Genomic DNA, 11,659 nt, shown 5'->3' with positions numbered 1-11,659 from the left:
TTTGCTTGTTGTTTTTATACTTTTTTTCCTCTGTAGACAAAATTATTGTGCGATGCTTTATCAATATCATATGATGTTTTTTAGTACTACAATGGGATACTTTACTAGGTAAAGTATCACATGAATGCTTAGGAAACTATCACATTATTTTTGTAAGTTCAATCACATGGGTATATTGACAAGTATCACACAAAGGGAAAATATCAACTTCATATACTAAAAAGTATCATATGATACTCTGTTAGCAAAAAAAATCACCTTGTCTAGAACTTATTACAATTTTGGTTATTTGATCAATATTTTGAGTCTTTGGCATTCAATTTTTGGATTTCTCAAATTTATTCATTGTCTAACAGAAGTCTATTTTAGGTTTTTATCTCATTTTGGACTAACCCTTTGTTGGAATAATGCATTTTTTTGTAGGGTTGCACCTTTAAGGTTCAGCTAAGAGCTATTTTTATGCTTATGCACACACCTTTGCACTCCATGACTAGGGAGCTCTAAACCACAATTCAAGCTTTCCAATCTATAGAATACATTAGATAGAATGGTTTAGAGAAATGTGCAATTCTACATCTAGAAAACATGAATCTGATGAATTTAATAATGAAGATCCTAATACAGGAAGAATAAGAGAAAACATTGTTCACTTGCTAGCCCAAAATCTTGGTACCAATTCTGGTGAATATGAATGGGAATCTCTCTTAGATGCCTCTTGTGAGCTAGGAGTGGATGTCATACATGCCTATGTCACCCAACCAAATGTATTCAATGAGTCTAGTCTAGATTTTGTTGAGTTTGGTTCACAATTTTCTTTAGTAGATCAAGTTGATTCCTCTAGGCTTCCTCTTAATCTAGTGTCTTTTGGAAATTTCCCTATAGGCTCAACTTCTCTTGTGACTAGAGATTATTCCTTCTACATCAACAATATTGAAGCTTCCACTTCCCTCTCACTCATACACCTCAATCTCATAGATTGGTCTATTAAACATCAAAGACCAAAGCAACCATATTTTCAAAATGACTATGAGATCACCTACTAACTCAACGTCATTGAACCCATGGTGTCTTCCACTTGAAAATGAGAGATCAACATAACAGAGATGGATATCAAGTACCTCAGTCAAAAAATAAAGATAAAAATGAAAGATAAGCATTCAGCCAACAAAAACCACTTTGTGGCAGAGTCTAAACCTCAAAATAGTAAAAATAAAGATGTATACAAGGGTAAAAACTTCTTCAAGGCACCCTGCAATGAGGTGCTTGGTAGTCTGCCAAGCTATTTTTCAAGATAGGTCTTTCATTCTCATTAAACATACACAACCTATACGTCTTGGCACATAAGAGTCTCCTAAGATTATTCATGTTTCTCAATCACTATTGGCTAAGGAAAAAGAGAAATTCACTAAGTTCTTCCAAGAAAAGAAGATAAACTTTGCATGGAATTATTCATATATGCCTAGCCTAGACACATATCTTATCATGCATCACCTATCTATTTCTCCTAGTGTTAAACTTGTCAAGCAAAAATTGAGAAAAATGCACTGACATGTTGCTCTCCTGGTTAAAGAAGAACTAGAAAAGCTCTTAAGCACAACATTTATTAGAGCTATTGACTATGTCAAATGGATCTCAAACATTGTACTTGTCACAAAATAGGATAAGTCCATTTGTGTATGATCAAATTTTAGAGATTTGAACAAGGTATGCCCTAAGGATGATTTTTCTCTTCCTAATATAGACATGGTAGTGGACATGACTATTGGATATGAAATGTACTCCTTAATGGATGGATTTTTTGGATATGATCAAATTAAACTTGCCCCTGGGGATTAAGAGAAAATGGATTTTACATGTGTATGGGGTACTTTCTATTAGAATGTCATGCCATTTAGGTTAAAGAATGTAGGAGCCACTTACCTACTACTACATTTGGACCCAAATTTTGATGGAAGGTCATCACAATTGTGATATCCAACCGTCACCCTAGTGACAAGACCATGAATTGGCTCCTGTCGGATAGGTGTCAGACTTTTGTTGTCATAAATTATGATGAGGAGGTAATCCATTATAATGGTGAAGGATGAAACTATGGTTTAATCTTCTAGTTAGTCATCATAATTTTGATGTCAATGTGACAATTGTACTATAGAAGTGGCATTAATCCATCAGAACTGACCATCATAATTGTGATGCAGTTGTGATAGTTGTGCTTTGCAAGTGATGGCTAGTCATCAGAACATCTATTACAATTGAGATGGCTAGTCAAATTATTAAAAGAAAATTATTTTTTGTAACCACCACCCACAATAATGGTGATGATTCAAGTGTGGCTCATGCAAATGAGATGGCTTACATTGCTATGGAGTTGATGGATATGGACCTATTGTCATTCATCAAGAAAAGTATTCATAGATGATCATTTATCCATATAATCATGATGAGAATAATTAGTTATATTTCAAGAACATTGATAAAGCTAGCTTGGTGAAAGGGCTAATGTAGGAGCTTTTTTGTAGTCTAGCCTATTACCATGACATGGGTGTTGCACATGGAGATCTTAAGCCCAATAATTATCTTCTCTCTATTAACAAGGTAGGAGGCATTAAACTTAAGCTTGCAGACTTTGGATTGGCAAAGATGGTGAAGGATAAAAAGAATTGTATGATGGAAAGAAATGGGAAAGAATATGTTACTGAAAGAAGATCTATAAGGTATAGATCTCATAAGTTATCAATGTAACAAAAGGAATACAATTACTTTGCAATTGATGTTTGGGCACTTAGATGCATATTTTTAGAGATGGTCAAAGGAAAACCCCTATTTTGTGGGAAATGTCTAGAAGAGTAGCTAAGTATTTTATTCCAAAGTGTGGGAGGTTCTTCTTGGGAGATCATAGAAAAATATGTGTATCTTTTGAGCAATATATTGGGATGTGCTAGATGGAGGTCTAGTTTGTAAAATTGGCTTGAAAGCACAACTAAAAAAATGGGATGCCTAGTAGGGATAGATTTTCTCTTGAAGATGTTCAAGGTGGATCCTAGTAAAAGACTAATAGTAAGATAGTTCCTTCAACATCCATACTTCTCCTCTTTCTACACTTTTTAATTCTTAGAGTGCAACACCAATGTGAGCTCTGGAGGGTATGAGACTTCTTTCCTACAATTGACGGATACTCCAATTGTGGGTTTCAAATAAGAAATTTTCTCTATTTTTAACATGGGTGAAACATTGAAAACCTTTTCACTTTATGTTACTGATATTCTATAGAATACTAATGTCAATCAATCTCTATTTGTATGAACTATCTATCAATTTATGATTGTCAAGAATGTTCTTCTACATCTATGTATAATTTGAAATGTGTGAAAGGGAGTTGCAAGAAAGTGTAATAACAACTTGCAAGCACTCTAATTATAATTAGAGTCATCCATAGATTCTATTGTATTGTTTCTCCATCTTTAAAAAATGTTTAGATCTTAATGAGTATAGTATACAAGAAAAATAAATTAATATTTAGTTCAAAATATAAATGTAGTGTTAGTGCTTCTAAAGGTTTGCTGGTTGTCATTAGTGAGTATATACAAGCAAGTATTTCAACTTGAATTTTCTTTTGAAAAAATATTAGAATTATGGTTTGGGAGGGTAATAAATGTTTCTCAATATTCTTTAACAAATCAACATATTACAAATCAAATGAAGCTACACATTTTTACAATGCTCTTCACTCATTCACTCTAGTAAATCAAATGTTGAAGTGTAGAAATGATACACCATCAAATGTGTGATGGGCTTATCTTTCCTCAAACTCCAATGACCACTCAGAAAACTCCATCAAATTTTGGGGGAGGGGATATCCATCAAAGATATCTATATTATCAAATAATACTATAGACACTAAAAAATGGTTTGTATCTATGATTTAATCACTTTTCCATACTAACTCATCCCATTTTCTCATTTCACTAATTTTGATCTTTTGGCCAACAACAAGTTCTATTATTACCACCATACTAAAGGACACAAGACCACCTCATGTTTTCAACTGAAACATAAAATATAAGACCTTATCAATGATGATGTGATTACAGTCAATCCTTCACTACTAGCATCCAATTTTTATCATACCATCTTTAAAGATCCTTTGGATAAACACGATAAAGGAAAAACCTCTAGTTAAAACTCAAGTTCAAAAGCTAATTTAAATTACATGCATATTGGATATGATTGCACCATCAATTGCTTCAATGAGTTTGACTCCTCCATATTCACATTCACCTTAAAGGTTGAGGATCCTCATTTTGATGTCACTATGCATCATACCAAGATCACCCTACCTGGAGCTCCTTCTAGACCTATACTACCCTTGCTAGACCTGTAGCCCTAAGTAAACCTAATTCTCCTACTTCTTTTGATTATAGCCTTGTAGTGTTAGAAATAGGGAATACTAAGAGGGGGGTGAATCAATATTCTACAAACTTTTGTTGCCAACTAGATATTATTAATTACTTTGAACCATGCATTAGAAAGTAAAAAAACAATGTTGAATATTAAAAGTAACCATACATAAAGAGAACTCATAACACCATATTTTGTTAACTAGGGAAACCCTAGCCAAGGTAAAACCTTGGTGGGAATGATGCCCACAAAGATATATGATATATAGGATGGACCCTATTAGGAGTTAATAAGAAAATTTAGTATATAGAGGCCCTATTAAGAGACTTTGAATCCCTATTAGGAGATTCCAACCCTATTAGGAGTTGTGGTATGATGTATGCAAGAAGAGTTCACTGCCCAAAAAAGTAACTAAACTTTAAATTCCTCAAATGTAGAAGTATAGATGATGTAACTTTTTCTCAACTAATCTCTAACCTTAGCTTGATCTTAGATCACAAAATTAGGTTCTCAAAAAAATTGCATATATTGCTTCACAAAAAATTTTCATATCACTTTCACATCAAAAATGCACACTTAACCTCACAAGATGTCCTTTACATAAATACCATGCCTTTTTACAAATTGCTGCCAGGCTGGCTAAGACCACAATATAATTTTCCAACTTAGAGTAAATATCTAGGATGTCAGCCCTAATTGGTCAAGTAATTATTCTGTAAACAAAATAATTCCTTTACCTTTCATTTTCATGTCCTATACATCTTAATTTTCTTTCTTTCGTACTATCCATACTAATGTTTGAGGTTATACATGCCATCCCAACATGTATTCTATCTCCATCTAACCTTGCTAGTTATAATATGACATCAGAAACATTTTACATATAAAATAATGCACTATTGTAAACCATTTTCATACTTAGACAATTTTCTAAGTACCAAAAAGCTAAGTACCTTTATTTCCAAGTTTTACTACAAGTAAGTACATCATGTGTTTCTATTAATGACAACATTTACATATCTACATATAGCCAATTGTCAACATGTAGACCAACTTGGAAAGACCCCTGTGAAAATATCTATTTTGGACTTACTACATGCATCCCCCCAACACTAAAAGATCCTTGATCAAGCCTTAAAAGAGTCAGTGATACCAAATAACATTGATGTTGCCCAATTCTAGGCCATGATTCGGAACCTATCCACATCATAGCATACACCCAGGGATATTCCTAGAGACGGACCTAACCATAATGACCCCCTTCTTCTTGAGGTCTTTATCCACAATGCTAAAGTCAAAATTGTCTTGATAGATGGTGGAGTAGGACTGAACATATGTACCCTTAAAGTGTTCAAGGGTCTTCGTTATTGTAAAGAAGATGTGGATTCCTCCTATAAAATCACAATAAGGACCTATGATGATGGCGAGTGCTTCATCAAGGGCATGATCATATTAACCATAAGAGTTGGTCCAACTTTTGAGAATATATTATTCTATGTTCTAGACATTGAAATTAATTGCAACATGATACTAGTGCCCTTGGATTCATGCTATGAAAGCAACACCTTCTACATATCACCACTACCTAAAATTTTCCTATATCAATGTAAAGGTTACATCCCTGGTGATCCAAACCCCTTCCATTTCTGTGCTAGTCTTAGAGGTACTACTACATGTCAAGTCCCATTAAATAGTGAAGCAAAGCCACTTGATTCCTCCAAATATGTTGATCCTATTTGCATTCAAGGGAAAGCTCAAAATTGAAGACCAAGATTGTGGTGATTACTCCATGTCATAGGCCTTTCACATTTGGAAACTATCCCTTTCTTCCAAGTCATAAGAAAAACCATAACATATATAGATCAAGCCTAAGTTCACATTACAAAAGAAATCCTTTGTGACTTTCACCAGTGGAGGTGGCCTACATGAGGAGCATGTTTATGAGAACACATCTACATGGATTGAAAAGGATAAGGTAGAACAAGACTCTACTCCTATACTACCATAAAGTATGGGCCTAGATTTACCATCATGTAAAAAAAAGGCTATGATGGATGTATTGTCTTGGGACCTCAAAAACAAGACATTACTAAACCTATTATGGCAACAAGATTACCTCATAGCTTGAGACTTGGATTCAAGCCATTTGTATTGGACCTTCCTACTGATGCAAAGGAATCTAAGAACACCCACCCTAATATCAAAGAAAGTGATCCCAACATTGATGATACTGATAGCTCCCATGACATTTACCACATCTTTGATCCTAATGAACTAACCATACATGATAAAGATATCATTGGATCTTCTCCTGGCCCCTCAAATCATCCAAAATCTTGTGACAAAATATGATAGGACCTAAGCCCCCCTACCTTTGAACATGGATCCCATGATCCTTATGATAGAAACACCCATATCGTTGCCTTCAACTAAAACTTGTTTAACACTAATGATGGCATTTCCCTAGTTTACTTTGAACTTATCAATTGCAACCAATAAGGACCATCAAGATTTGATTACTTTTAAAATGATGATTCCATTGTGGAATTGTTTGAAGTCCATGAAGATATACCAAGAGGTGACCAAAAATTAGGATTTTCCATTGACTTAAACATTATGGCAAGTCAACTCCATCTTCCAGTCACAAAATTGGAAATATATCAAAAAATGACAAAAGTAGGTCTCTTGGTGAAAATTAAAAGGTTCCATTAGATCATGAAAAAGTAAAAACAAATGACATATCTAGGGTGAAAACCTCTCTAAGGCTCCTGAGGATGGGAGATTCAACATACCCCCACTAAAGGAGAGATCATCCTTGCTTGTGGAAATTAAAGAAGAGATAAATTTGGGAATACCTAACAACCATAAGATTTTACATTTTGTAGCCTTATTATCAAAAGAAGAAAAGGATGAGTTTGTCAAATTATTTCTAGAGAGGCAGATCAAATTTGCCTAGTCCTATGTAGACATGTTGGGGTTAGATCCTGAGCTAGTCCTTCATCACTTACCATTAAAGCTAGGAATGAAGCCAGTAAAGAAAAAGTTCTAAAGATGCATCCCCAAGTAGCTCTCCTTGTCAAAGAAGAATTGAATAAACTATTGGAGGTAGGCTTTATAAGACCCATTGACTATGCAGAGTGGATATCTAATCTAGTACTAGTAAGAAAATACTATGGGGACATCTAAATATGCACAAACTTCTGTGATCTCAACAAAGCATGTCCCAAAGATGACTTCCCATTACCAAATATAGACATCATCATAGACATGAAAACTAGATATGAGATTTTATCATTGATGGATGGCTTCTTAAGATACAACTAGATACAAATAGCTCCTAAAGATCAACACAAAACAACTTTCACATGCCCTTGGAGAACATGTTGCTAGAACTTCATGTCTTTTGGCCTTAAAAATGCTGGGGCAACATATCAAAGAGCAATGACTATTATCTTCCATGATTTCATTTACATCATAATGGAAGACTATGTAGATGATCTACTTTGAAAATCCCCTAGAAGAAGTGATCACTTGGGTATTTTAGATAAAATATTCAACAAAATGGAAAGCTATAATCTCTAGTTGAATCCAAAAAGTGTGTATTCAGAGTTATTTATGGAAAGCTCCTAGGGTAAATTTTTTCTCAACAAGGCATCGAGGTTGATCTTGAAAAAGTAAAAAAAATACTTGAAATGCCTCCTCCAATAAATCTAAAAACATTAAGAAGACTACAATAGAGATTACAGTATATCCATAGATTCATTGCACAGCTAGCAAATAAATGCCACTCCTTTCAAATCTATTACATCAAGGAATATCCTTTCAATGGAACAACTACTATGATGAGTCATTTCAATAGCTCAAAGACTACCTTCTGAATTCTCATTTTTAATGGCTCCTATTTTGGGAAAACCTTTTATTTTGTACATATTTTCTATAGAAACAACATTATGAACTCTCTTAGCAAAAACTAATGAACAAGGGTGAGAGAGCAAGCCATTTATTACATCAACAAAAAACTTGTGGGATATGAACTAAACTATTCACTTGTTGAATGAGCATGCCTTGTTGTTGTCTTTGTAGTCCAAAAGCTAAGACATTGCATGCTACATTAGAAAATAATGCTTGTCTCCAAGATTGAGCCATTAAAGTATCTCCTATGTAAAGAATCTTTCATAGGTTTTTTAACCAAATGGGTTATGATCCTTATTGAATTTGGGATAGAATATGTAGATAGAAAAGAAATCAAAGGACAAGTGATAGCTGATCAGTTAGAAAAAGCACCCATGATAGATAATCATCCTATGTTAATAGATTTTCTAGATGAATCCATATTTAACACAGATATAGCTAAGGAGTTCAAGCTCTACTTTTTTGGCTCACACACAAGAAATGGTTTAGGAGATGGCATCATGTTTGATATACCTCCAAGAGATATAATTCCCAAGTCATATCGGATAGCATTTAGTTGTACAAATAACATAGCAAAATATGAGGTAATGATCACTGGATTAAAGTTGGCCATCCAATGGAACATACAACATTTACAAGTATTTGGTGTTTCTCAATTAGTCATTTAGAAAATCAATGATGACTATGAAACCAAAGATGATAAGTTGATGTCTTACAAACAAATGGAAGATTTTCTCAAATCTAAATTTATTATAGTCTCTTTTCATCAACTCCTAATAATACTTAACAAGCAAGTAACACTATGGCTACTATTTCTTCGATGATTTATATGCCTCAAAATGTAGAATATTGTGAATTTCTTGTTGAGAAACTCTTGATTCTAGCATTTGAACTTTCTTAATCTGAGTTTGTCTGTGAACTTGTTGGTCCCAATTCCTCATGGTATCAAGAAATCTATGACTACCTGCATGCCCAAATTATTTTTTTGACTTATCCAAGAATGAACATCGAGCCTTTATTAGTCAAGCTGCTAGATATGTCATCATCGGTGACACCCTTTACAAGAGAGCTTTTGACCAAACCCTTCTTAGATGCCTTACACAAGGTACACAAAGGTATATGTGGATGCCATATCAATTATTTGAGACTAGAAAAGAAACTTGTTAGATTTGTATAATATTGGCCCACCATGGAACAAGATCCTTATAATTTTTCCAAAACATGTCATAAGTTCCAAATACATAGTAATCTAATCCATGCACAAGAACTTCAGCTAGTTATCTCTCCCTAGCCCTTTTCACAATGGGCATTTAATCTCATAATAGTTATTTCTCCCCTTCCTCTAATGGCCATAAGTTTTTCATCACAACAACTAAATACTTTACCAAGTGGGTTGAAGTCATCCCCCTATCTTTCACCACTGGAAAACAAATTTTAAGATTTATCCTAAAATATATCATATGTCATCTTGGAGTTCCCTTGGCTATTATTTTTGATCATGGTAGCTGCTTTGAAAATAAGGATGTTGATAAGCTCTACAAGAAGTACAACATCTACCATGGATATTCCAATATTTATCATCCACAAGGAAATGGCAAGCAAAAGCATCTAATAAGACCATTGTCAAGATCCTCCAAAAGATTGTTAATGACTCTGGTTGAGAGTGGTACTTGGAATTGAATCCAACTCTCTAGGCCTATAGAGAAAGCTTGCATGCTTCCATTGATGTGACACCTTACTCTTTAGTCTATGACATTGAGACCATCCTTCCTATTGAAGTTAAAATTCCATCATTGAGAGTATCCCTACAAAATGTTGTTGATGATGAAAACTATAGTCTCTAGATTACATGAAATTGAAATGCTTGATGTGAGGAGGTGAGTCTCCTTGAACCATCTACAAGCTTACCAAGATTGAATTAAAAGGTTTTATAACAAGAAAGTTTGAGGTTTTCATTTTGGGGTAAGTAACCTAGTCCTAAAAATGGACTACAAGACTCAACAACATATAGAGAAATCGGGCAAATTTGAACCAAATTAAGAAGGGTCATATGTCTTCACTATAACATTTGGGTCTAGAGTATATTAGCTTGCAACACCAGAGGGTGAACCACTACCTATATCCATCAACAATATGCATCTTCACAAGAACTATACCTGATTCTATCTAAAAGTCCAAAAAAATATCCAAAAAGTAGGAAAAGGTCCTAAAGAAAAAAATGGCAAAAAGTCCTAAAATTAAAAAAAGATACAAAAAAGGGAAAAGGTCATAAAAAAATGGATGTCTTGACAAAAACTTGGCAAACAAGTGTTTTGGCATGAAAATTTGAGTCAAGAGAAAAATTTCATCTAAAAGTGTAAACCTAGCACAAGCACTTTGGGCAAGTACCATGGTGAAAACTTGGCAAATAGGCACCATGTGTAATCAATTAGTGTTCCTCCATCTATTGGGATTCCATCTAGTCCCCACCCCCCTTGTCAATTCCTGATCACATCCATCATATTGCAAGACATCCCTAGTCCTTGATCATGGATCACAAACTGGTTAATATTCATTGTTATCTAATCCAAGCATCACCAGCCTATACATACTCTATATTTGGCCTTTGTACATAGTTTGCATCTAGTATGGGGGCATATTACCTACATATTATGTAAGTTTGAAATTGAACTAGGGGGATGTCCCCAAGCACACATCATCCATTGAACTTATCGCATACCAGATTGGAGCTAACCCTTGTCAATCCTTTATGATCCTAAAAAAATCCTAAAAATTTGGATATGATCTTGAAAAAATCCTAAAATTTTAGATATAATCTTAAAAATCCTAAAATTTAAAATACAATCCTGAAAAAGCCCTTAAAAGCTCAAATACGGTCCTAAAAAAGACCTAAAAATTATAAAATCTCCTAAAAGAATCCATAAACATCATAAAATATCCTAAACAAATCAATAAAAGTCATAAAACATCCTAAACAAATCAATGAAAAATACAAAATGTTCTTAAATAAATCTGAAAAATCATAAAATGTCCTGAAGAAATGAGTAACACAAAAACACCAAATATCCTCAAAAACCCTAAAAATCACAAAACCCACCAAAAATTTGCAATAAACCTTATAAATAGTCACTATGGATAATCACCCCTTTTTCTTAAACACTTGTATGAAAATAGATTGAAACTCAAAGCACTACATTTCAATGACAATCACACCTTGACATATTACTTGAGCAATGTGAACCAACAATGAATCTAACTTATTACTATCAACTGAACCAAAAATCAAACCAATTACATCAAAAACCTAACACAAACCAAAAGACACTAAAAAGAGAATGAGAATAGTTGT

The 11,659-nt window shown here is 33.8% G+C and overlaps 1 pseudogene; it reads left to right on the top strand.

The window, feature by feature from the left end:
* Positions 1-2,257: 2,257 nt before the first annotated feature.
* LOC149538787 (mitogen-activated protein kinase 10-like) lies at positions 2,258-3,115 on the top strand (annotated as a pseudogene).
* Positions 3,116-11,659: the final 8,544 nt, after the last annotated feature.

The sequence above is a fragment of the Cupressus sempervirens genome, chromosome 9 (assembly GCF_028749045.1).
Source record: "Cupressus sempervirens isolate cs-2001-9-10 chromosome 9, ASM2874904v1, whole genome shotgun sequence".
Taxonomy (NCBI): Eukaryota; Viridiplantae; Streptophyta; class Pinopsida; order Cupressales; family Cupressaceae; genus Cupressus; species Cupressus sempervirens.
The sequence above is the reverse complement of the archived record's forward strand: the minus strand, read 5'-3'. Positions and strand labels throughout refer to the sequence as shown.